This window comes from Leptidea sinapis, chromosome 15 (assembly GCF_905404315.1).
Source record: "Leptidea sinapis chromosome 15, ilLepSina1.1, whole genome shotgun sequence".
Taxonomy (NCBI): domain Eukaryota; kingdom Metazoa; phylum Arthropoda; class Insecta; order Lepidoptera; family Pieridae; genus Leptidea; species Leptidea sinapis.
The window spans coordinates 2,930,624-2,956,425 of NC_066279.1; the positions used below are offsets into that span (position 1 = coordinate 2,930,624).

A 25,802-nucleotide genomic window follows, 5' to 3' on the forward strand; every position below is an offset into this window, starting at 1 on the left:
TCCCTGTTGTTAGAATGAAATTGTTTCACAGCGGAACTGTCAAACCGTGCGTCATTAAATTCTCTCCATACAAGTATGTCCATACAAAACAAATATTGAAAATAAAAATAAATTTGGGTCCCAAATCGAAATAAAAACTATCCTATCTCTCAGGTTGGACCAAACTACACTCCATGAAGTAATCCCCATTAAAATCCGTTCTTTAGTAGTCTATCGAGGACAAACAACGTGTCACGTAATTGATATATATTAAGATATATTATACATACGTTTATTCGACGTTCATATGGTAAAGTAAAACATCGTAATGAAACTTATACACACTCCTGCGAACAAATTCAAAGCTTGTGTGTGAGGTGAACAACTCGTACTTGGCTGAAAAGGGAGTTATCAAACAAAATAAAAAGGCACACCGACGTGGGATTATCGTGCGAGGATAATAGCCGGGAAATACATTTCCCTGAAACCTTTAGTTTTCCTAAAATAATGCAGATTCCTGTGTTCGTATAGGTAGGTACGTAATTATAAGATTTATATTATAATATCATACTAACTATACAGTAAGACTCATTTATTAACTTAAATACATTTGAGTGTCAAATTTGCATTTACAACAAGATCCCAGAAAATGTTCAAAACAAATGTGTTACGATATTCAAAAGAATTGTTCAAAAACTTATGTATGCTAAAGCTTAGTATATAACATAAATGACTTTCTGAATGATTCTACTCATTGGGAACGGAGCGACCGCCATGTTTAATTGTACGATATTATTACTTTGTAACAATATTTATTATGAAAAAAAAAAGTTGAGTTTGTTGCGCCAGTTCTTCTCGTGTCTAAGGCATACTTTTTGGAATAGGTGGTAGTTTTTCACTTTCAATAAATGTGATATCACATCCTATTTTGAATTTAACTATATTGAATTATTACTACCCTCAGGACGTGTTGTCTCGCCAAAATCTGGCACGAGACTGAATTGAACTTGAGTCTCGTCACGTCCTGAGGATGCCTCGTGTAGAGGCGAAACACGTGTCGAATTGTTTAAAAACAAATATTGACGGAATTAACACTAAAGAAAACTTAAATCATTTGTGTAATTATTGATTTCTTCAAAGTAACGCCTACTTCAATATATTTTTTTTTTATATTCAATTATTTGTAATAGGTGGTAAGTAGTGGTAGGGAGCTATTTCACCAGCATCCCGTATATTCACAGTACGTTCATAAAAATGTGCTGACCATGCGTCTGACATGCAAGTTGTCGGGATAATAAGATGTCTCAGTATGAATGAAGAGAATGTGGGCGGCGGTGATCACTAAACACCAGGTGACCCGTACGTTCGTTTCTCATTTGTAATTTTGAATTAATAAAGGTTAAATTACTCACGTATTTTTATTAAATTTTAAAATTAATTGTTTTTAAAAATCAGTCGTGGGTTAAGCAAACTTAACCACCAGATTGTGCCTTTTATAAATCTGTAATCAATTTACTTACGAAAACTTTAAGTTTAATAATAATGATTGTATCATTTATAAGATTTTAGATGAAGAGTCAAGGTGTTGCCGCAAAAACACATTTGAAAATTTATAATATAGATATCTAATTGATGGAGTTCTGTTGTATGGCACGTTGATTGCAACAGTTTTTGTTGAGTTCAGTGTTGATGGCTCATTCTGCCGCCCACAGGCAACAAACACATCGTATGACGTAACGTTCCTACGATTCTAATCTGTGTGTGGTATTTCGAACAATCATGCGAATTCATAGATACATCCAGCCGGCCGTTGTGAAGCGACAAAAGTTGAATCGTTTGTTAAACGCATTTCTTTAGATCATATTTTATACGTCTAGACTCTAGATAGACTATACAGCTGTAAAAACGTCAAAAAAATTGAGTTTTGGGCTATACTTTTTGAGCAATTCACGCACACTAGACTAATTTTCCAGGCCTGTTTTTATCGGTTGTCTAACAGCAAGAAACTCTATCTAGACGTATAAATTATCTATGCCCATTTCATTGGAAATCAAAGCGTGCAAGAGACTTAGGGAGGAGAGAACATCTCTAACGGTGATACACCAAGATATAAAAGAAAAGAGAAGCTATTTTTATTTGATTGGGAAGTTGTTAACGCTTTGAATTAGCTTCTTAGGCTGGGTTGCATCATATAAGCTGTTACAGTTAAGGTTAAAGTCAAATTTAACGTTAACAGTAACGCCGACTTTAACATAGACTGCGGAATATGTTGCACCATTCAAATTAGACTACAGTTCAGACAGTTTAAATCTCTAGCGATTTAGCAGTTGATCAACTAAATTGAATCGTATGACTATAGTAACGATGTAAGTTTATTCAATGGTTATATAATTTTGACAGCATTACGATCGCAAATTTATTTATTTATTTATTTATTCTAAATGATACATCAACAGTACACACATATAACAATTACATATAACACTATCTAGGAAAGTACATTACTGATGCGAGTACCAATAATAGATGTACACAACATTCACAGTTGCTGCTGTGACAATTATTAACTATTACATACTTATTATTACTAACTATTATTATTTAATAACAATTTAAAGTTGATTATAGACTTTAAGTTACGTAAGTTTAATTATTATTAAAAGATATTTATTTATTTATTTCTATAAATACCGGCTGTTTTTTATTTATTGTAATATTTCCGAAGATTACGTTTAAATTCCTGTAAACTATTGGAAAATATGTCTATGTTCACTATTTCTTTATTTATCTCATTGTACTGCGTAAGCAGTCGTGGTACTGTTGAAAATGAGCCTAAGTTTGTTCGATAGCGTTGTATATCAAAAATACACGAATGAGCTTTACGAGGCATGCACGAGAAATCATAGCTATGTTAGAAGATGACGGGCGCATCACTTATTGTGCAACAGTGTTTTAGATGACATGACAGGTATGAGGTCAAGGCGGGCACATGGTATGTCGGTCGGTCTGTCGAGGTCGTTCGCTTACATACCGCCACCTCACATACAAATGACCAAATAAGAGGCTATGTGCTAACTGCTAACGTAACTAAATCACCAATCAATGTTCAACAGTTTTGCAATGTCTGCTGTGAAGTATTTATTGGAATTTGTCATATAGGTGTGGTGCGACAGTAAGATACAAGTATATTTAATTATTTTTCTACCAACAGAAATAAAAATGTTTATAAAATCAATACAGTGTCGTACAGATTGGACGTTCGCCAAAAGAAGTAGATTCTAGTAACTAATGGCTAATGAATGGTGATTTTAAAAATAATAGTTAAAAAAAACTTTTTTTTAACTATTATTTATTTTTCATTTTTTAGTTCAAATTAGTGTAATGTCATCGGTCCGCGATAAATCTACAAAGTTTGAACAAAATCTAGCCGTTTAAAGTGGGTCGAAATCGCGCCAAAAGAAGTCGGTTACAATCATACAAGCATACAGGTGAAGCTAATATAAAGCGTTTAATAAATACATGTTATTGGATTAATTTGATAACATTCGTGACAGATTGTCCCTTCCGCGTGCGACGAATATTCTCGATCATTTTGATTATGAGCGCTCGAAACTCAAAAAATACTTAGTTCTTTTAAAAACTATTTTTTTTTTATTGGGTCTAAAGTGGCTCAACTACAGGTGCTGTCTTTTGAAGTAAATGCTATATAAATGTTTCATCATCATCATCATCAGCCCGAAGACGTCCAAAGGCCTCCCCCAAAGATCTCCACGACGATCGGTCGTGCGCTGCCCTCATCCAACGTATTCCGGCGATTCTGACCAGATCGTGGGTCCATGTTGTGGGGGGCTAATTCAATAAATGTTTAATGATTAATAAATTAAGAATCCATATTCAATTTGGCACATAGTCCATGATAAAGGGACTTACTTTTAAGAAAATGAACTAGTATTTCACGCAAAACGACGAAGGCCGCTCGTCGTTAGTAATTTTTACGCTAGTAATTAAATTGGTACCTAGTTATCTGTATTGCTTTGTTTTTATGTACTACTAGGATTGGTATTTGGCACAGAACAGATTGTCTTTTACCTGTGGTATTTGATAATTAGTTCGCACGAGCAAGCACGAGATGGAATGTAGATCCGAATAGTTCTTACGAAACTTACCGACTTGCCAGTCCTGAGGTAGTGAAAAATTATCGTGTTGTAGTGGCTGTTTCCGGAGTTCAGAATCAGGTCCGTCACAACGTTCAGATAAATCTCAACTTATAAAAGACACAAAGGTGACACGTTCATACCTTTTTTTTATGATAATAAGGGACGAGATGAGCAGGATGTTCAGCTGATGGTAATTGATACGCCCTGCCCATTACAATACAGTGCCGCTCAGGATTCTTGAAAAACTCAAAAATTCTGAGCGACATACAATTGCGCTCGTCACCTTGAGACATAAGATGTTAGTCTCATTTGCCCAGTAATTTCACTAGCTACGGCGCCCTTCAGACCGAAACACAATAATGCTTACACATTACTGCTTCATGGCAGAAATAGGCGCCGTTGTGGTACCCATAATCTAGCCGGCATCCTGTGCAAAGGAGCCTCAAACCTATGTGGCTAGTGGTTTCGTTGCACCGATGGAATTATATATCAACTCAAGTTATGGAGATACAAAGAAACAGAATAGAATAAAAATATATTTATTTACCATATGGAGTGACAATAACATATTGTAACAACACTTGGTAAACTTCATGAAGCTAAATCAGTTCGTTAAGGGGCCATATGACATGGGAGAAGAACTAATAAGAACTACCAGCCCAGCTTTTAAATCATTTAACTTAGCCTTCTTAAAATAATATAATAGGATTTTAGGTAGGCCTCGCTGACTGTTGAACACAATTGCCACAAGTGTGTCACGCTTGTAAACAGTTTATTTACATTTTCCGGACTTACAGACAGACTTTTTATTCATTCTATGTACAGTACACGAAAAATAATTTTTCCCGTTTCTACAGAACAGAAGAAAAAACCTGCACGATGCCTGCACATGTTCCATTTACCCAAGAGCTAAGTAAGCTAAAAGAATCACAGGAGTTTTTTTATTTGTAGCTGTTGCGATGAAGGGAAGTATCATAACGTAGGCTATAACACACTTGCGAAGGAATTCAAACGGTTTTGGGTGAATATCACCAAGAAGTAGTATTTCACCACCAGGGCCAAAGGTTTCCATCGGTCGGTATCTACTAAAAGTTTTTAAAATGGATTGAATAAAGGGTCGTCAACATATTAATAGAAAAAAAAGAGCGTTGCCGGCTTTTGAAGTTCATTTTGAACACGATTTTTTGAAGATTATAACATTGATCTGAAACATCGAGGATGTACAGAACACTGGTTTGTTCTTTCACTGTAGGGGTCCACACGTTGGCGTGGTGATGACAGTTGTTATGGCGTGTGGTGATGGTATTCGGTAGCAGAGATCAGGTGAAGTATCATTTAGAAACACTCCTCAATTCTAGATGATACACAATGAAGCGGCGTCACTACGCAACGGCAATTGATCAAGGCGTTCATATTTTTGAATCGCGACAATTCGACACGCTTTGCGTTGCACGTGGTCAAATCCATAGAGAATATGACAGTATTGTAAGATCTATGACCTCGTAGAGCGCGAATCCATTAGTCGGCGTAAAGTATGGTTGAAATCTATTGATGACTCCAAATTTCCGTTTTTTATTACAATAAGGGACGAGACGACAGGACGTTCATCCGATTCTAACTGATACGCCCTGCCCATTGTAATTCAGTGCCGCTCAGGAAAACCCGCTCTTGAGAAACCCAATAATGCCGAGCGGCACTCAATTGCGCACGTCACCTTGAGATATAAGATGTTGAGTCTCGTTTGCCCAGTAATTTCACTAGCTACGCTAATTGCAAATGATACTTAACATCATAATATGTCTCAAGGTGAGGAGCGCAAATGTTGTGCGGCACAGAATTTTTGGATGTTTCAAGAATCCTGAGCGGCACTGCATTGTAATTGGTAGGGCGTATCAAATACCATCAGCTAAATATCTTGCTCGTCTCGTCCCTTATTTTCATAAAAAGAAACATAACACATCCAGGAGTTGAGGATGATATCTTATAGTATTATAGTTTAATAACATAGGTAGTACGAAACTTAAAACGTAATAGACGTTCGTGTTCAGTTTAAAGGAACACCTTCAATAATTATTCTCGGATCGTTCTGAGAACTCCACATAATTATATAATGAAGTATAATGATATATGAAGCTACATAGCGGACCCGTAGGCACCTCAGCTCACGAACCGGTCTCCAAGTGGTGCCTACTTGCTGCGGAATTCCGATGTGTTACGTCACGTGGCTCGGGCCTGTGTTGTCAATGAGCACAGTTTCCTATTTCGAATCATCTTCTATAAATTTATCTTATAGCTGTAATCTAGCGAAAAATTCCTTCTTATAGACTGCAGTATTTCCACCTTAGCTCACTTAAGTCCCGTAGAACTTTGCTCGACAGTATGTTCCTCTTTAAATTAATAATATTATTGATTCTCCTCATCTTATATCGAAACTAAACAAACAGTTCCAAAAACTCAACCGAGAGCGTGTAAGAAATATAATCCATTTCTCTGTAATTATGCAGGATCTAATTTAGGCTATTTCTCTCCCTTGAATAGAATTACCAGGGAATAAAATAGTCATCACGATGGAGTCGACATATTTGATCATAACTTACACAAATTTAAAAAATATATTAAAACGGTTCTTTCAAGGGAGGGATGACCTCAATCGTTATTTTTCGATAATATTTTGTGTAAATTTATATTAAGATTGTGTTCTTATTTTCGTTTGTGGCTTAATTTAATTTAATAACATGTCATTTTCGCCTATAATTGAGGCATCACTTACCATAGGAATGTTATTGTTTTTGTATTATGCGTGTTTATATTAGTGTATACCTTGATGGCGGAATTTAATAAATAAATAAATAAATAATTTAATGTTTAGGCGCGGTCATACCTCAATATCCACAAAAATTCGTTTCTAAGAGAGTGGATTATAACGTAACGCAATGAAAATATTCCGACGCAAAAAATACATTGCAAAAAGAAGTACTTAAAGAAAAATTTGAACCGAACAGAATTTTTATATATAATTTGAAATTTCCAATAAAAAATTTGGAAGTCGCTTCCAAAAATAAAATTTGGAGTTTGAAATTAATGAATTTTCAGCGATAACAACATTCTTTTTTTAAAGAATTTAATAGGATTAGTAATTTTCTAAAACTATATATTTTGAATAAACAAAAGAAAACCAGTAAAATAAATGCCCATTTACAGCTTAGACTCATGATCAACACAAATATTGTACTAATGGTTGTAGCGTTTACAATCCAAGTCAGTCCGCGCCTTAAATCTATTCATTTGATAAAGTTGTAAGCGTGTCGTGTCAGTCCATAAAATATTATAAAAAAAAAACAATTAAACATTTGTGCTTGGGAAACTGATAATTAAAATGTTGCAGCATCACAGACCGATAGCCTATCATCATCATCGTTATCAGCCGGAAAAGGTCCACTGCTGGACAAAGACTCTCCTCCAAAGATTTCCACGACGATCGATACTAAGCTGCCCTCATCCAACGTATACCGGCGGTCTTGACCAGATCGTCGGTCCATCTTGTGGGGGGCCTACCAACACTGCGTCTTCCGGTACGTGGTCGCGATTCGAGGACTTTAGTGTAGGCAGATAGCCTATAGCGTCTAATTAATTAATTTAACTAAATAGAAAGGGAGTCATCTTTTTAGAGCTGCGTAGAGATGTGGGGTCTCTCTGCGACTTCTACCTCATATATCTCGTAGAGTTTTTGAAGGAGTTCTTCAGGTTAATACCATTAGCCCAATTCCACCAACGTACATAGAATTCAAATGAAATTTTACGCGTTTCACATTGTTATCTAGCAATTCAGAACCGCACGATTTGCATGAAAATATATACAGACTGCTGTATTCTCGAACCGGTACGACTTAGGGAGGTTACAGCATTTATCACTCCAAAAGACTTCTGTTACTGCAAATGTGTATATTGGCTGGCAAATTTTTACTCTCAACATTTGGAGTTCTTGCCCATTGCCACTTCTAATAAGGACAGAAAAAACGTTAAGACAGGATATTAGAAGCCGTTGGATAGTGGATATCTGCGGAAATTGAGCAAGTGTCGTACAAGCGACATTTAAGTACATCCTGCTGACTAATACCTTTTATATTTCATGTATTTCCAGCTTCAATGGTTGTAATCACGACGCGCGGTATGTTTACTTCCTTGGGCCACCTAATGAGTTCCGTATCCGAAGAAATTAATGGGATTTATTCCTAAGTCTACCATATCATATTTTCCATTTAGATGCGAGTGTTTTGTTAAATGGAGAGGTGATAAATCCGGTGTAATCCGCTTTATTTCTTGGTATCATTACTTGGATTAACTCTGCTATAAGATAAGCTTACTAAAATTAGGTTAAGTTTGAATTTTACTAACAAATTATGATCCAAGTCGATCAAAATTAATGATTTTTTATTTTATTACACGTGATTCTACATTAAATTGGGCCCCGATATTAAAAAGATGAGAGAATTAAATTTATTTTCATAGTACTATATTCTATGGTAATTAAATTATTTTGGGGCAAAGCAGCCGATATTGATTCTATTGTTCTGCCGAAGAGGACTATACGCGCTATTTATAACATATATCACCATATAATATAATACTGTTATATTAACATTACTGTTGTACCAATATACAAAGGCACTAGCTGTCTGAGGCATATCTTTTCGATGGGTTTTTTATGGTGTAGCTTTTGACGTTCAATAAAATATATGATTTTGAATATCTTATAGCAAATGGTACATTGACCGTATGACTACAAACAATACTTGGATTTCGCACTTTTAGAATTGAAATGATGTATATAGATTCTTCAAAATTATTGACGAACTTCTAAGATATAGATTGACACGTAAACCTAAGGTATACGAGCGAAGTGGACTGTGGAGGCAACAGCTCCGTTTTAATAAAACCCGGAGTATAATAAGTCGTATTAAGTAAGGTGTGCTTTTATATATGTGTTGCAAAGAACTCAATTACTAATTCATATCTCGGCGTTTTATTTCCATTTATTTGTAATGTACAGAACTAGAAACAAATTGTTTCTCTTTTGTTTGTAGCTAATTATAAGTAGGTACTATTATATAGGACACTAGTCCTCACTTAAACTACCTCACCAAACTAGGCATAGCCTGTGCTATGGGTTGCAAGACAACGGCATATTTGGTACGATATACTTAATTAAACATACATAATACCTTCGATCATTTATAAGTCTAGATAGACTATAACAGCTGTGAAAACAAATGATTAAGTTTTCTTTAGTCAAATGGTTTTAAACAATTCGAACATCTGACACGAGACTCATTTTGGCGAGACAAAACGTCCTGAAGATGCCTCGTGTAGAGGCGAAACACGTGTCGAATTGTTTAAAAACAAATATTGGCGGAATTTCAATAAATTTTCTTAAATCAGCTGTGAAAACGTCGAAAATGGTGTAATAAAAGTTTTACGTAACAGCCACTTCATTTATAAATTGAATATCATAACACTAAAGTTAGCTAAAGTTAGTTCATAGCAAATAGCCAGGTTTTCTGGATTCCCCCCCCCCCCCCCCACAAACCTCATGTATTAGTTTTTAAGCATAATAAAGTTTTATACCCCAACACGTAGATAGGGTTGTTAGAAATAAGTAATGTAGGTACGTATATGAGGCTTAATTGTAAATTGCTTTAATAATTAGATTTGAGTAATTTTGTATATATATTTTAATATCAAATATAGAAATTTGGAATTTGAATTTTTTTTTTACTAAAGTTAGCTGTAGAGTTCAGGTTTAGATACGAGTTATGTGAAATAAATGTAAGGAGCGGTCTCAGGTGGGTCGATAAATAATAGAAACTTAATTTATAATTTACATTGGCATAGTTATTCATAATTAGCAATCGATCGACTTAATATCTTTAGTTTCAGAATACCTCTCTTATTTATTCATTAACTAGAATATATAATGTTTATTAATGTATTTTTTACTAAGCTAGCTAATATTGTAATTAAATTGTAAAAGGAAATACGTAAAAAGGTTAATGAGTTAGTCATAAGTGATTTGGTAATGTTGTTCAAGTCGCTTATTATTTAAAGTCGGTTATGAAGATATTAATATATCTTAACATATATAAATTACGTGACACGTTGTTTGTCCGCGATGGACTCCTAAACTAATGAACGAATTTTAATGGGGAAAATTACTTCATGGAGTGCAGTTTAGTCCAACTTGAGAGATAGGATAGATTTAATTTCGATTTGGCACCCATAATTATTTTAATTTTCAATATTTGTTTTGTATGGACATATTTTCTATGAGAGAATTTATTGACGCACGGTTTGACAGCCGTGAAACAATTTCATTATAACAACACTGAGTATATTTTACGAAATAATCCTTGATGTTATGAAATATTATTGACAAATCATAAAAACAGTATTTTATTTATTATGTACATATATATATATATATAAATAGAGGTGTTATGGACTCATACACTATCGGGTATCGGACATAAAAAAAATCGCTTGTCCTCGGAGAGACAATACATATAAATAACAAAATAAGCTATTTTTCAATATTTTTTAATATATTCGAAAATGATCGTTACACAAAATATTTCCACAAAATAATTCCACTTTATGCTAAGAAAAATTGTTTTTTAATATAAACGATAAATATCGCGCCAAAAAGGGAGCCGCCATGATTGTGACGTCATAGTAACATAAACAAAGTTAAACGTCAAATGTGCGGTGCAATCTTTATTGAACTTCGATAATTTTTACGTCTAAATAGAGTCTCTTGTTGTTAGACAACCGATAAAAACAGGCCAGGAATATTAGTTTAGTGTGCGTGACAAGCTACGTGTTACACTCGCGTTTTGTATGACACTTTGTGTTAGTGTGCGTGAATTGCTCAAAATAGAGGATAGTTATAAAGTCTATTTTTTCGACGTTTTCACAGCTGTCATAGTCTATCTAGGCGTATTAATGATCTAAGTTATTGAAAATAAAAATGACCATTCATCGTTGGTGTGTTGCTAGATACAAAAATAATTGTTTCTGCTATAGTGACGATAATTTATATTTATACTGTTAATTCTTTACTAATTTTTATTTAATAATTTATATTATTTAAACACGACTCATTTATTGGGTGGAGCACACCTTACTAACTAATTTGTTATATGTACCATTGTACAATACTCTATTTAATTTAAAATAATGGCCGTTGAGTTTCTTGTATGTTCTTTTCACAAGCTCAACTTTTTCCGAACATATGTTCGGAATCTAATCTAAAAGAAATATTTGTAGTGACGATTCAAAAGTGCTTAGTTTAAGCCTAATTGAATAAAATATATTTGACTTTAAATTATTATACCCCGGCTGTCCAATCACTTAGATATTCAGCTATGGAGTAGTAGGATTTACGACTGAGCCATTTTTAATAAAACATTTAAATCTATTTAGAGATAATTCCTGAACAGCGACTGGGATTTTATTATAAAAGTGTATACAAAACCCTTTAAGTTATTAAGCATCTTACGAAACTCTTGGAAACTGTCATTAGCAAATGTTCTTTTGTGTATCTGCGAAACCAATAACTAAAGTTGAAAGTAATAATAAGATTACCGTGAGTAAATTGGTTCCTTATAAGTGTTGCTATGATATACAAGCAAGAAAGTATCGCGAACCCGGCAGTCCATTGTGCTGTGGGAACGTGGTGTCACCACCATTGTTTTGCTCGCTGTGAGAGCAGCGAGCTATGGGGGGTATGCGGTGGTCATTTGAGATGGTGAAGCGGGAAGAGATTCATGTTAGAGTGTAAACTCAAACTTTGCAATGCTATGAAAAAAGAAAACGTTGTCATGTGTCAAAACTCGTTGTTTCACTCAAGAACGAAACATATCGATGTTCGAAATCATTTTATTAGAGATACTGTGAGTAAAAATCTGATTGATGTTGAATATCTCGCCACAAATGAAATGGTTGCAGATATACTGACAAAACCTTTAGCGAAGGACAAATTTGATAAATTTGTTCCGCAGATAGGCTTAAGAGACGTTAATTAGTCATAATCATGGCACCCGTTCGATGACATCAGGCAAACTTGAAGTACCTAGAGTAAACAATTACTTTGGCGATAGAACTTTAAAGAAAAGAATACCATATCTGCTTAATAGTTTGCCAGACGACATCCGACGGGAACCAAACAAAAATAAATTTAAAAACTATTATATCAATATTTATTGTTGCACTAACATTTGTAATATAGGCTTTAAGATTTATTTTATGACACTCGCTCGGTCCTGTAGACAAACTGTGTAAACAGTTTTACAGGACTTTGTATTATTTTAAGAAGAAACTGTTTATTTATAAATAAATAAAAATAATAATAAAAAAGCTTTGCTGAGTGTGAAAAACGTGAACTTAAATTTTACATTGGGCTGTCTTAGCTTAAGCTCAGCAAAATTTCAGCTGTCAAATGACTAAGAAAAAAGAAATAAAAGATTGTGCTAAGCTTAGTTTTACGTAAGTAAAGTCTGAGCAAATTCTAAGTACGCTGTATAGATCTTAGCCTTTGTGTCTAATTAAATGATAACAGTTAGTTAGAAAATGTATGTTATATTTTCTAACTAGCGAAATTCGATCTAGTTGTTTATTAGGACTGTACAAAAATGACATTAAGGTGGGTCATGATTCGATTTTATTTATAGTAAATTTTACCGCGTCACTGGGCCCCACGGGCCAAGTATCACGAAACGGCACAAATAAAAAATAATAAATTATAGAAAATGGAGGTGATTTTTAAAGGTACCTCGACCGTATCGATTAGGTAATATCTTTAAGGTAGTTTCTGCTATGAGGTAGGCTGGTAAGTTTTAAAACAAGTTTGTATATAACAATGGTGTGTGATTCGGCGCTGTTGCCCAATCTAGTGTATAGAATACAATAGCATTATGCAATTATTACAGGGTTCACTTGATGCTAGGAGGTAACTAGGCACATTTCAGCATGTCTTATCTGTAGCGGGACGCCGGATGGAATTCGCTCGCGCCGATTGTGCCAGCTAACTTATATGGACGTGTTCAAATTGACGTGAGGTATCGCTCAAGTTGAAGCGAAACAAGAGCGGGTCGCCCGGCGGGATTGTTTGATCCCACAATGTAGTTTGTCCACTGAAGAACCAAAAAAGACACGCGGGAAGTCGCGTCAGTTTGAGAGGCTAAGCGAGCGAGCGAATTGAAATGCGCGTTATTCGCCTCAGTGTGAACAGACCTTTAACCTCACCTTCATGAAGTTTTGACTTGTGGCATGTTTTTCAACACACAGTTTAATATTTATACCCTGCGTTTCGTTGTCTTTCCAGAACAACGTTTTTAGATGGTCGAGCTAGGCATGAATCGATAAAATATTTATTATAAATACCTAGTCGATATTAGGATATTAGGAGCCATTTATCGAAGACGACATTTTGAGCGACGAAAACCTTCAACCCACAAAAGAAATATTTACTCTCTAGTCAAGAAACTTCAATAAATTTGATTTTAAAATTATTTCAATACTGGTTAAAAAATCTCGTAGATCTATACTAAGAAGTAAACCGCAAACACACTTTAAAAGTGTCTTACCACCAAACCACAATCACCTACCGTAGAATATCGTATACAAGTAGATGCTGCGGTATGGCATTGGTATTCGATTTTGCAATAATAGCCTAAGCACATGATCGGATTTGGTACAACCGTGAACCGAACCATAGGATGCTGTTCAGTACCGGACCATGTTCGATGGTGTCACATTGTCGTAAGTAGCGAGTACGACGCCGGACCAATTGGTAGAAGGCCCACATCGGTCCGTCTCATAGTCCGGCGGTAACAAATCCTAACATGTGTGTAGACTAAGGTTCCTGAAAACATATCATTGAAAATTTTCTGAAATGTTCTATTATGTACAATATTAATGATTATTTACATGATAATAAAGCTTGGGTGTAAATCGCTCTAAAGGTTTTGAGCTTCCAATACCTCTATATATTTGTTTATTATAGTCTGTGTTAAATATTACATATATCCACAGTACTAAAATAACTTTTGAGGATTTTTATGCTTTAAACACTTAGGTATATAATTTTTATATTTTGACTTAGGTATATAAAAGTAAGTTGGAATTATTGACTATTTTATTGCATAATTTGCTATTTCAAAAAAGTAGCAATAAATTTTATGCCCCTTCCTCTAATTTTTAAAATACACTGAGATTCATAAAAGTAACTTTTTAATCTGTACGAATAAATTACTTTTGAGTTTTACTAATACCCTAAACACATAGTCGGATTTGGTACGGCCCAACCATCGGACGATCCGGCGAGCGTTGGTGGATGACTCGCACCAATTGGTCCATCGTCGTACTCGATACGGTCCGGATACAATTTATAAAATTTTTGTGTGAAGGAGAATGCGACATACCATCGAAAATTGTCCAGCACCGGATGGCGTCTGATTATTAGGCCGGACCAAATTCGACCATGTGCTTAGACTATAAGATACCGCGGTCTATTTCATTATCAATTCTCTGGTGGTTTCAAGAATCCTGAGCGGCACTGCATTGTAATGGGCAGGACGTATAAAGTAAAATCAGCTGAACGCCCTGCTCGTCTCGTCCCTTACTGTCATAAAAAAAATGCCGGAACTTTTTTTGTAGTTTTTGGACTCTAGAAGCCTGGCAGTCGAAGGTGTCAGCAGCCATCATCGCAGCTGTTATCACTCAGTCAGTAAGAGAGCACGTTCTTCTCACTCATCGTTACGTGCCTCGCACTCGATGGCTGGATCTCGCACGCGCTTCGCCCCAAACGTGCCACCGTCCTATCACGCACGCTCTACATATCTTTGTGATAATCTCATAGAAGTTATCACTTCTGTAGTGTGTTTCAAGCACAAACCGTTATTAATTATTTATCATGTTATAATTTCGATTCTTCTTTATCCATAGACCGATTCTATGAGCTCTAGGTATACGTGCCCTCTGGGCTAGCATTTAATGTTAAAAAGGTTTTGTCAAAAAAATCACCAAAATATACCCAAAACTAGAATCTATCAGATCAACAAATTTTTATATCATACGATAACAGGCTTATTTTAGTTGTAATTAAATGTTGTGAAGTTATTTACACATAATTATCACAATGCACTATTGATCTCGTGTAACTAATAATCAAACTATTACTCAAATAAATAATTGCTTATTAGATTAAGGATTGGTATCCGCTGCGCTCCGATACGCACAACATAAGAACAATAGCTTGTTTATTACGGCAACTATTAGATGCTTGTGTGCATGACATCTTGACACTCAATGGCATCTTTCAAATATTATAACATACGCTTCGTGTTATTTTACATTGAAATTAAGAAAATACTTTCTGATGATATTTTGTAATCCCAGTGCCTTTCTTATTTCTTGTAGTGTTATTTTGAAAAAGTTTTACAACGGAACCCGGCATTTAGTTTCAATTATTAGAAAACAGAACATGTGGCTCGTCAACGTTACACATTGTTCGAGACTGGCTCGAGTACTTGGGCGTAGTACTAGTTGCCGCTCTTTGCGACTACGCCTGCACATTACTGCTTGCCATACTAAGTGAGAAAAACCTCGCACTCAATTTAAAAAGTCAAATTATGTTATTAGGTCAGTAGGTAAACTTTTATTTAATTAAATCGATTCACTCTACTATACAACTAGTATAAAATATCACAATTCTAAACTATAATTACAAAAACAATGAAGACATCCGCAGGGCATTTGCCGCTTTTAATATACCAGCTGTTTTATAGCCAAATAGTATTACCCGCCGCGTTGGCAAGCGTCCTGATGGAATGACCCTGGTGGCTTGGGCACGGGGAAAGGCGCCGGTATGGGACGTGAATTGCATCGACACTCTGGCTCCTTCTCATGTCCTAGTTACGTCAGTTGGTGCTGGGGCTGCTGCTTCGTCTGCCGAAGACAGCAAGCGTCGCAAATATATCGGTCTCATTGAGTCATATATCTTTGTGCCGTTTGGTGTGGAGACACTTGGCCTGTGTGGGGCCCAGAGGCGCGGAGAATGTACAAAGCACTATCCATCAACACCCTCAGGCTCTTTAATTATAAATGTTTATTGTAAGATATTACATTGTAATCCATATTTTATATTTAAAAAAAAAGCCCGCTGAGTTTCTTGCGCCCATTCTTCTCAGGTCTGAGGCAGTCTCTTTTGAATGGGTGGTAGATTTTGACGTTCAATAAGTGATTTTAAATCCTATTTGGAATAAAAATATCTTCACGCCTTTATAAAGCTTCTAAAAACCAAGCGCTGGCAGCTATTTCGGTCAATGGATCAACCTAGCTATGGAGTGTATCAGGAGTGATTATGATTTGATTTCCCTAAAGGGTTGAGCTTTTGATTACTGTTAGTAATAATATAATATTAATTACAAGTTTAAGCAGAATTGTCTAATTGTAAGTAGAGGTATTTAGTGAGTATTGCATGATATTATGTAGATTAGAATTCCTTTATTGTTGTTTGCTTGAGTTCTCGTAACAGGTTTCGTCATGCTCGCTTGTGGCGGCGACATGGGACGGGTCGTCCCCTTCCCTAAAATATGGTTGAGGGAGGCGATGGTTGGCTCATGCGTTTTGCTCGTGAACGGGCGCTGCTTGTGGTGGCAGGATGATCCTGTTGCCGGAGACTCCGTTTCAGATTCTTAAAAGTTATTATATATATATAATGGTGTGGATAATGCAGCTACTGTACTCAATAACTTTTGTATTAATTTACATTTACTTTTTTGACTCACTCGTGGAAGGCATTGACAATTTGACGTTTGAGTATGTTTGTTGAATCATTTTACATATTATATTGTCATTGAAATAATTTGTAAATCGATGGAAATGTAAATATTGATATAAAAGAGTTGCAATGAGTTTCTAGCTACTTCTTCTCATTAGCTCAACCTTTACGAAGTAGCGGTAGATTCAATAAAAAAAAATTGACATTCATAAGTGTCATTTCCGTGACCTACGTGAATAAAGTTATTTTGATTTGATTTGATTATTCTTGGTACGCTTCCACGTAATGATAGTTTTAATTTTATGCAGTCATAGCATTGTAAGTATAGTTATAAGATTTAAAATAAAAACACAAACAATTAATTGTGATAATATTTTATACTAGCTCTAAAGCTACAGATCGCGGAAGATGCAAAATCTAGGATAATTACGTAGAATTACATCAACGGTAACCAGAGCAGAAAAATATATTCCTCTTGGGTAATATAAAAACTATTTACTTAACGCGTACATGCGTCAACTTTCATACATTATTCTACAACTTTCACGCTGTTATGTAAGTTTATGTTAATTATATTTGAGGCAGCGTTAGATCACAGCGAGATGTCGGTAACAGGTTTAAAATATACAAGTCAAATTACAAATTATGAATAAATTTATTTATTTTATGATTATTACGTAGGTGACCCTGTCCCATTCATTACATAAACAATATGTAGAATGAGTTTAGAGTTAACATCAAATTTTTAGGCCGACACGTGTTTTAACGCCACAAATCCTAACATTCGTGGCGTTAAAGTCACTTACTTAGATCATTTATACGTGTAGAATTCATAGGTTCTCAACGTGGGCGATAACGCCCCCTTGTGGGCGTTACTTTCGGGGGGACAGTAGAAGACCCAGAGAAAATTAGGGGGCATTGAGATGGCGCAGATGGGGAGTGGGTAGATTAAAAAATATAGTCTAAAAAGGCAAAAAAATACACGAAAATACTCTAGAAAAAAACATATTCTCAAAGTGGGCGGCGAGCAAAATAAGGTTGTCTACACTGTAGATAGACTGTGACAGCTGTGAAAACGTCGAAAGAAATTGATGTTGACAGTCAACTTCTATTACAGGGAGGCTCCTTTGCACCGGATGCCGGCTAGATTATGGGTACCACAACGGCATCTATTTCTGCCGTGAAGCAGTAATGTGTAACCATTATTGTGTTTCGTTCTGAAGGGCGCCGTAGCTAATTAAATTACTGCCGGCAAATGAGAGTTAACATCTTATGTCTCAAGGTGACGAGCGCAATTGTAGTGCCGCTCAGAATAATTGGGTTTTTCAATAATCAAATAAAATAAAATCAAATCAACGTCCTGCTCGTCTCGTCCCTTATTTTCATAAAAAAAATGCACGTATACTACCACAAAGTGACATACAAATCGCGAATGTAAGACGTAGATAGTCACGCACACTTAAGTAATAAGCCTGGCCTGTTTTCATCGGCTGTCTAGGAACAAGAGGCAGGTCTATCTTGACGTATAAATTATCTAAAGTTAAGTAAAGCCTCAGAGGCTTTGATTAATATTTACTAGAGTAGCGATTCTGGCCCCACCATGAGATATAAGGGCATTAACAGACGAGTGTTGCTATTTGTATTAAAAAATATCATTAAGAAAATTGTCTGTAAAAAAAGGTTTTATAAAATATCAGTTTATTTGGATGACAAACAGCCTTGGGCTCAAAGCTGCTCAACTTCATTAGTTAACATTAAATAATAATTAGTGTAATAAAATATTAATATAACATCCTACTAATAGGTATTATAAACGCGAAAGTTTGTAAGAATGTATGGACGTATGTTTGTTACTCTTTTACGCAAAAATAACTGAATGGATATTAATGAAACTTAACAACAATATAGCTTACACATCAGAATAACACATAGGCTATAATTTATATAAAGACACCCTATCGTGAATAATTCGAAATAAAATCTGCCATCTGCTAGCTATTCTGCCGTGCGCCGCAGAAACAAAGTGATTATCGCCAAAATAGTGAACCAAAAATACAATAAAATTTATAATTTATATCTAATTTCTTGGTAGTAACGATCAAGAATTATTTCGTAAAATATGCTCCCTATTGTTATAATAACATTGTTTCACAGCACAACTGCCAAACCGTGCATCAACAAATTCTCTCATAAAAAATATGTCCATACAAAAACAAATATATTAAATAAAAATAATTATGGGTCCCAAATCGAAATAGAAACTATCCTATCTCAAGTTGGACTAAACCGCACTCCATGAAGTAATCCCTATTAAAATCCGTTCATTAGTTTAGGAGTTCACTGGAAACAAACATCAGGACATTGGATTTATATATGTTAAGATATTTAATGTTATTATAGATTTTATCTCTTAATTAATATTTAAATGTAAAATATGAATAAAACAAATCATTAACCGTATTTAATAGGATACATTATACGCTTTATAAGCACGATTACAATTGACTATAATATATATTATATAGTGCACAGTGTCACGGAAGCTGGGCAAGATTTAATCTTAAACATTTTGCGTCGTAAGATACAACTATGTATTTACTAGCTGATGCCCGCGACTTCGTCTGCGTAGATAAAGGGTTTTCAAAAATAATAAGCAAGTTTAGAATTGATGATTATCTCATGTCCTATTCCAGTTCCGTTTCCCAGTTTTTGCTCTCGTTGCCAACATATTATAAGAATCTTATTTCGAGGAAAATTGCTTTGGCAAACTATACCTACTATTGGTATAGTTATTGCTCACGGACGTGAATTTCAGTTTTTCCACAAATCCCGCGGGAACCATGGATTTTTCCCGATTAAGTGTAGCCTATGTCTTTTCCCAAGCTCTCGTCTATCGCTGTACCAAATTTCATCAAAATCAGTACGGTAGCTCCGGCGTAAAAGCGTAACAAAAAAACTTACATTCACATTTATAATATTAGTAGCGACTACGTACCGACCTATTGACTACCGAATGGTTCATCATTAAATCAAATCAAAATCACTTTATTCATGGTCAAAGAAATCACATTTATGAATGTCGAGTTTTCTTTTCTTTTTACATTTACCGCCACTTTGCAGAAGGTTGAGCATTTATGAGAAGAAGTCGCAAGAAACTCATTGCCACTCTTTTAAATCATCATTTACAGCTTCATCATTATTATTAACTAGCTGTTGTCCGCGGCGTCGTCCGCGTGGATACTGTGAAACAGCAGTAGTACTAGGCTTGCAGTTGCCGGTAGATAGCGTGACAGTATGTAGTCTATGTTCTTCCGACCTCTTGTTAATATTTATGCTGAATTTGAATAAAATCTATTCAGTAGATCTTGCGTTCCGCTCGACATGCCTGCATACAGACAAACTGACATTTTTTTTATAAAATTCTTTTTTGGATTCATGAAAGTACGTCAATCCCCGCGACCTCGGTCGCCGCGGCTGGTTCGAGTCCCGCATCGTTCATAAGTTTTGGTTAAAAGTTTGATTTATATTTATAATCCAAGAAGTGAGGGCTATCACTTTAAAGACAACAAATTATTTTTTGGCTTCGATATTATTTGTAGGGCACCACCAATTATCGCTCTACACAAATAAAACTTAGTACGGTTATTAACACAGAACAGAAAAAACTGTTCTGTGGTTATTAATTACTTTATGTATACATGATTCGATGAAACATTCACTAAATATTACGTGAAGGTTACCTTATATTAATACCTGCAATACCTTAGTGAAAACCGCATTCAAATCCCAGTTTCTGGGATGAGCGTGAACATGCGAAAATTCTAATAACTTTAGCCTCGGTTACATAAGTACGTGTGAGCAGGAATAATCATATCCATAACCAAACAGTGAAACTGAATATATTCTGTACTTCACTAATAAGGTTGTCAGGTAGGCATGTTTTAATAAACCTGTTATGTTGGAATTGGTGGAAAAATGCTTGTATGTCGCAAAAGATTTTATGACGCGCATGTTCTTTGACCTTTTGCGTGTAACGGGTTACGGGATTATTAATGCCAATGCAGGGCTGGCACTTCTAGAAATTATCTTTATATCTAATATATATAAATTACGTGATACGTTGTTTGTCCGCGATGGACTCCTAAAGTAATGAACGGATTTTAATGGGGATTACTGCATGGAGTTCAGTTTAGTCCAACTTGAGAGATAGGTTAGTTTTTATTTCGATTTAGGACCCATAATTATTTTTATTTTCAATATTTGTTTTTTGTATAGACATATTTTCTATGAGAAAATTTACTGACGCACGGTTTGACAGTTATGCCGTGAAACAATTTCATTATAACAACAGGGAGCATATTTTACGAAATAATGCTTGACGTTATGAAATATCATTGACAATTCATGTAAAAACAGTATTTTATTTATTATGTACGGAACAACGTCTGTCGAGTCAGCTAGTATACTTATAATTCTTCTGTACGTGTGTTGACAGTGAACTCCTCCTAAACGGCTGGCGTGATTTAAATGAATTTTTCTGTGTGTGTTCAAGTGGATTCGAGGATGGTTTGGATTCACAATTGAACTACCTCCTTAATGGCTGGACAGATTTTGTTATTTTTTTAGATTCTCAATACAGTCCATTCATAATTCTCCTGCGTATGTTAGTGATCTCCTAACGTCTGGACCGATTTTTCAAATTAAACACGTGTGTACAGGACAACATCTGTCGGGTCCGTATAGTATAGTTTATATTAGTATTTGGATACCCAGTTTGATCAATTATTGTAAGTAAGTTTTGAATAATAGATTATTATAATTATGCAAATACATATAGGTACTTCTATAACAATTATTTGCCTTCATTGTGATCTCAGAAAATTGGTAACTGATTTTTTTTATGGAAAAGGAGGACAAACGACCGTACGGGTCACCTGGTGTTTAGTGATCACCGCCGCCCACATTCTCTTGCAGCACTAGAGGAATCACAGGAGCGTTGCCGGCCTTTAAGGAAGGTGGACGCGTTTTTTATGAAGGTACCCATGTCGTATCTCATCCACAAGAATCGAAGCTCATTCCACAGCTTTATAGTACGTGGAAGAAAGTTCCTTGAAAACCGAACTGTGGAGGACACATCCAGAATCCAGATGGACGGGATGATATCCTTATTTGAGGCGTGACGTGTGAAGTCTGGGTCCCCGACAATTCGAGCTGCTCTGCGTTGCACGCGGTCAAATGGATCAATTTATAAATATTATTCATATATATAATTTATTAAATTATATAAATGATTTCCCAGATTTCAGTATTTTTATTAGTTTAATAAGCCAAAATCTACCAAAACGAAATCAATTAAGATTTCGAAAGTTATAGGAAACTCACAATAATTAATATGGTCATGCTTTCTCCGTACGAAACCATAATTATTTTATAACTTTCTTAAGCCACATTGGGTAGGGCACTAAACTAAACACGCAAAACAGCCAATCTAACATCTCAACTTTATTTCAATTTTTTTTTTTAATAAAATTTGAAATTCTAATTAGAACTCGCTTCCACCCCCACTCTTTACAATTATACTAAATAAGACAGTAATCACGACCATCATGTTCACAAAGCATCCTTACACAAACAATGAATTCAAGCTCTAAAGGTTGATGCATCCAATATACGATAATTAATATTTATTTACAATTTATTCATTATTACCTTGAATATGAATCATATATTGGATGCAGCACCTGTTGTAAAATAATCTATTTGATTGAAAAGAGTGGCCGTTGAGTTTCTTATATGTTCTTCTCGCGAACTCTACATTTTGCGAACACATGGTACATTCAGTAATTTAAATAAGATATTTATAGTTACTTTTTCTTTACTTTGTTAGTTATATTAAATATAAATATTATAAGTAATATTTGTATATTATGTAATCATGTGAGGGAAAACGACATTTATTTTACTCAAAATTAATTCCCTTGGTATTATTTTGATGACAATTATATTGGGAATGGCCGTACAGCAATACCGCTTTGGAGTACGAATAACCAAGTCGAATTATTATATAACATTCTGAAAAACACAGAGAAATTAATTGTCTAGAAAGTTAAATTTTTACAATTTTCGAAAATTTTACACAATTTTCATTTCGCACCACTGAGTCAAGGAACTCTACTACTATAAATCTTATATATAAAATTCTCGTGTCACAATGTTAGTTACCTTACTCCTCCGAAACGGCTTTCTGATTTGTACTAAATTTTGTATGCACATTCAGTAGGTCTGAGAATCGGCTACTATCTATTTTTCATCCCCCTAAATGTTAAGGGTTCTCCACCCCAAAATTTTTTTTTTTTATTTGTTGACTTTATATTTATTTTATTATGATTCAGCATTGAAATATACATACAAATTTAAATTTTCGCCCTTCTACGAACAACTATTATTTTTGTATCACAATTTTTATATTATTCTGTTCCATCCACCAAACCGATATAGGGCTGCAAGATGGCAATCGAATACAATAACTGTAGTACGATATATTTGGTAGGTCTGAGAATAGGTTGCATCAAAATTTTAATAATTGTTTTTTCTTAATACGTTATATGGCAATACGTTTGCTGGATCAGCTAGTAATTCAAATAAAAGTACGAAATGCACTTGTCGACTCAAGTTTACTTTAAAAGAAAAAACAAAAAATCGAGCCTTGGCTGGCATAAAAGTAAGGCGAATCATTAAAAATTTCTCAACGTAATTACTCATGTTTTGGCAATTTGCTTGAACTATTTATCGATGCATATTAAACATGTCATTGAGAAATAATTGAATGGTTGCGTTCGCGCCACGCCAAGGTAGAGAAAAAACAAGTTGCCGAAAGTAACCTGTAGCAATGACGTATTAAAATAACATTTTATTTTCATCTTTTATCTTAGAAGTTTCTCTCTCTCATCTTTAATCCTAAAAATTAAAAAATGTAATAAAGTCTTATCATCTTATCAATCTAAGAAATCTTAACAGTGGGAGACTCCTATGCACTGGATGCCGGCTAGATTATGGGTAACACAACGGCGCCTATTTCTGCCGTGAAGCAGTAATGTGTAAATATTACTGTGTTTCGGTCTGAAGGGCGCCGTAGCTAGTGAAATTACTGGGCAAATGAGACTTAACATCTTATGTCTCAAGGTGACGAGCGCAATTGTAGTGCCACTCAGAATATTTGGCTTTTTCAAGAATCCTGAGCGCTGCATTGTAATGGGTAGGACGTATCAATTACCATCAGCTGTACGTCTCGTCTCGTCCTTATTTACATTAAAAAAAAATGATAATTTATAAATAGAGCCTCTTGCGGATAAACAACCGATGGAAACAGGCCAGGTTTTTTTCATTACTGTAGTGTGCGTGACAAGCTACGTCTTACACTAGTGATTTGTATGTCACTTTGTGTTAGTGCGCGTGCATTGCTCAAAATAGAGGTTAACATTCAACCTCAATGCTCACAACTCAACCTCACAGCTGTCAAAGTTTATCTAGAGTCTAGACGTTTAAATGATCAAAGTCATTGATTTAAAAAAAAAATTAATTTATCTTTATCAAACTTCCTACACCTGTGTGTTGATATCTGGATGGAAAAGGGTACAAAACATGGAAATCTAATACCTAACATTGGTTTTGAGTTTTCAAATCATTGAACTAGGATACATTTTTGAATATATTAATAGATAATTGACTTTCTTGTTAACTCTACCTCTGTGCCTATTGCACACTTCAGAAAAGAACCTTCGTGCCTAACTAGTAACACAGGTTCCTAAAAGGCCAGAGAAGAGATAAACAAAGACTAATTATTAATAAAATTGTTCAAATATTCAGAGCTGAGACCCAAAGCTGCGATCACTTTTCTTTTTAGAAATCTTTTTCGTACCTATATCGACGATATTGCAACAGTCCCAGATTTTCTAGGTGAATACTAGATTTAAATGTCTATAACAAGTAACACAATCGCAGAAGGGTAAACTGAAGACCATTACATTAACCGTCAATAACTACTATTTACCCCATCTAGGTAGGTACGGATACCAGAAATAAAAATATCCTATTATTTGTTTGTCTATGAGTAGATAACGCTGGTAAAAGTTGTTGTGAAACTTTCGAGTGATGTTTTAAAAAACAATATTTGGGTAATGCTTAACACTCATAACAATTTTGTTTTACCAATGACCCACATGTTTTCATAATAATATAACTACAATAATAAAACTTACATTTAATCCAAGACGTTGTATCTTAAAATATTACAAAATCCTTTAGTAGCGAACTTGTTGTCGTATACAAAAATTCCAATACTTCCAATTATGTTCAAATAACAATGTACACACTTTGTTCATGCGAGATAAACAACACGATAATGCACTGTTTTACTATTTATTGTAATTAAAATTCGCGGTAACGAACTAGAGGGATTTTATTTATTTTACGCATGCGCAAGACGCAACAGCCTGTCACCTTGCTCACAGAACAACTATCTCGTGAGTTGGTAATATTTTACGTCTTGACTCGTGCCTCGAATTGGATGTTGAAGACAGTTGTCTCTATCTCTGTCTAACATGTTCGTAGATGCGTATTGAAATCACTCTTTCCTTTTCCTGCTGACTGCCGAGGCTTGCTTCACAATTTGCAGAGCCTTCAGCGGTTCCGTCTACTCATCTCAATTATTTATTAACTGTTTGACAACAAATATTATTATGGGATGTTCTCTGAGTGCTGTGTAGATATTTTTAATACCACTTTGAGAAAACGGTGCGCTTCCCGTACTGTCGTATTTACTCATGTGT

General features: G+C 34.9%; 1 protein-coding gene across 4 annotated transcripts in view; it reads right to left on the reverse strand.

Moving 5' to 3' along the window:
• The window catches only part of LOC126968369 (uncharacterized), a 95,113-nt gene extending 69,612 nt beyond the window's left edge, over positions 1-25,501 (reverse strand). For 3 of the 4 annotated variants that reach the window (XM_050813355.1, XM_050813357.1, XM_050813354.1), the window contains exon 1: positions 25,233-25,501. The gene's annotated coding sequence lies outside the window, so the exon portion shown is untranslated. The remainder of the gene's footprint in view (positions 1-25,232) is intronic. The other variant, XM_050813356.1, reaches the window with a different exon arrangement.
• Positions 25,502-25,802: the final 301 nt, after the last annotated feature.